Raw genomic sequence first — 3,241 nt, 5'->3', positions numbered from 1 at the left:
AGCCCGGCAATGGAGATGATCCGAAGCTAAGACACCTCGCGGATGCAAGCCAGTGGAGAGGGTTCAACAACGAATATCGATATTTTGCATGTAATGCAAGGAACATCGTGCTCGACACGTGTACCGATGGCATGAATCGGTTTGGCAACCTAAGCACCAACCATAGCACATGGCCCGTGTTTGTATGGTTGTACAACATCCCCCCGGTTGTGCATGAAGTCAAAGTACATACACATGAGCATGCTGATTCAGGGGCCAAAACTACCGGGAAATAATATTAATCTGTATCTGGGCTACTTCAATAGGAGTTAGATATGTTATGGAAAACACCGGCCAAGACATGGGACGCCAGCAAAGGCGAGCATTTCTATACTAGAGCTGCGCTGATCACAACGGTGCACACCTATATCGGTTACACATATGTCGCAGGCTAGGTTTGCCCCAGATATTGTGAATGCACACGGTGCATGGATGATACAATGTCTCAGCAGCTAACGTCAATGAAATATGGCGGGTCTAGCAAAATCGTGTACATGGGGCATCAAAGTTGGCTCATGAAGGATGACCCATGGAGAAACCGTGGAGATCTATTCAATGGTGAGGCTAAGCATCAAGGACCTCCACATAAGCGGAGCAGCGCCAAAATGGATGAGCTATTGAAAAACTGGGAACAATGCCCCGCACCGGGAAAGATGATGAAAAGGCGTCAGAGCGGCTGCTGAAGGTATGGAAGACGAGGTCTGTTTTCTGGGACTTGGAGTACTGGAACAAACTCGACGTGCCTCATTCCCTTGATCAAATGCATATCTGTAAGAATGTCCTTGAGAGATTGCTTGTGACACTCATGAACATGCCGGATAAGACCAAGGAGGGGCCGAAGGTAAGAAGAGACTTGCAAGATTTGAATATCAGGGTAGATCTGCACATGCCGCCCCATAAAAAGTCAGAGGAGACAGAGACGGAGATGGAAGCGCGGGAGAAGAAGGGCCAAAAACTGAAGGAAGAGGATTATTGCCCCCCTTCTTGCTTCACCTTAAGTCCGGCTGAGATAGATCAATTTTTTCAAGTGCCTTACCGGAATCAAAGTTAGTTCCGGTTACTATGGGAAGATAAGCAGATTTATAGACATGAAGAAGAAAATGGTTAGTGGGATGAAGTCTCATGACTACCATGTGATGATGACGTAGATACTACCTATTGCCCTTAGAGGGATAATGGACAAGCATGCACGTGACACACTTATTAGTCTATGCAACTTTTTTGACATCATCTCTCGAAAGTTGATCAGTGTGAAGTAGCTCCGAAGGCTACAGGAAGAGATTGTTGTGATAATAAATGAGCATGAGATGTACTTCCCGCCCGCATTCTTTGACGTCATGGTGCATCTTTGTATCCACATTGTGGGCGACATGATATACCTGGAGCCGTCATTCCTGCACAACATCATGTCATTCGAGAGGATGAATGGGGTCATCAAAGGATTTGTTTGTAACATGTCCCGTCCGGATGGAAGCATCATCCAGGGCTATCTGACACAATGGTGCATCTCTTTCTGCGAGAATTATCTATATGGCGGAGACCGGCGTGGTGTTGGTTTGCATGTTAAGAAGCACCCTGGGAGGGTCGAAAGAGAAGGTCACCACAACGGTCACAGGGAACTGCATGTGGGTTACTCGGATTGACACAACGACTTTGACATAGCAAACATAGTAGTGCTACATCACCTAGACCAGGTAGATCCTTTTGTGACACTGCACAAAGAAACCATCACAAAGAAGTATCATGAACATGGGCTACGCAGGACGGACGCCAAAGTTACTGAGAGCACAACTCCACTTTCCTGCAATGGTTCAAAGAGCATATTCTTGCTAATCCCCGGGAAGAGGGCTCTAAGGATGGATTGCTCATATATGCCTTAGCACATGGCCCCGCGTCCAACCTCGCAACCTATCAGGCATACGATATCAATGGATACACGTTCTACACGGAGGCCAAAGATATGAATAGTGATTTTCAGAACTAATGGGTGATGATGGGATGCATGACTAGAGAAAACGAGCAACTGAGAGATTCTACAAAAGGGTCGAGGAGATCTGCAAGCTTGACTACTCTGGACTACATAGCGTGACGATGTTCCATGTTAGATGGGCTAAGAATGTCGAAACAGAAAATCGGTATTTCACTGCCATGTCTATAGCGGCAGCCAAGAGCGCTACCATGAACGCCATCACAAAAAAGAGCCATGGGTACACGCTAAGCACGTGACACAATGCTTCTTCATAACCGACCTGAGCAATCCCAGTCGTGTTGTCGTGGGGAGAGGGAAAGGGGAAATCATTGGAATGGATGGAGTCGCGAACGAGGAAGACTATGACCAGTACAGCAACCCTATGAGGGAAGATGATGATGACGATGAAGTACACGTCAGAAAGAAGAATCAATACAACATTACCTAAGAAAGATCACTCCATGGAAAAGGAAAAGTCACACTAAGGGGCTCAATTATTCGACAACGAACAATAAGGGAAAGAAGCTCACTCAAAACGGAAATGTCGACGCTGAGAAACCGTTATGGGTCAAATGGCGTAATATATGTGTTCCTATTTTGTATAAACACTTAGAAGTTATGCATGGGTCAAATGATGTAATATACATGTTCCTATTTTGTATACACACTTAACCATTAAGCATTCAAATGATATAATATATATTTTCCTATTTTGTATACACACTTAACCGTTATGGGTCAGATGATGTAATATATATGTTCCTATTTTGAATACACACTTAACCGTTACGGGTCAAATGATGCAATATATATCGCCTTAGTTATACACATTGTATCACCTTCCCTCCATTCTAACTCTCGAAAAAAGGAAAAGTAAAGAAAATAATAAAATAAAGGAAAAGAAAATAGAAGAAACAAAAAGGAAAAGAAAAGAAAAAAAGAAAAGAAAAGAAAAGAAAAAGAAAAAAATGAAAAAAATGAAAACCCCCCGCGTGGGCTTCCCTCCTCTGCTTCCTCCCCTAATTCCCCACTCTCTTCTCCCCCTCGTCGCTTCCGGATACCGTGCCCTTGCGCTCGCCGGAGCCCTGCCCTTGCCCTCAATGTCGCCACGCGCCTGTGCCTCCTCCTCCTCGACCTCCCCATCACCTGCAGCCTCCTCGACGTTGCCATCTCCCCCGAACCCGCCTTACCTCTGACTTGCCTCGGTGCCACCTGAGGGAGTCCTGGATTAAG

The sequence above is a fragment of the Triticum dicoccoides genome, chromosome 4B (genome assembly GCF_002162155.2).
Source record: "Triticum dicoccoides isolate Atlit2015 ecotype Zavitan chromosome 4B, WEW_v2.0, whole genome shotgun sequence".
Taxonomy (NCBI): Eukaryota; Viridiplantae; Streptophyta; class Magnoliopsida; order Poales; family Poaceae; genus Triticum; species Triticum dicoccoides.
This window is presented reverse-complemented; position numbering follows the sequence as displayed.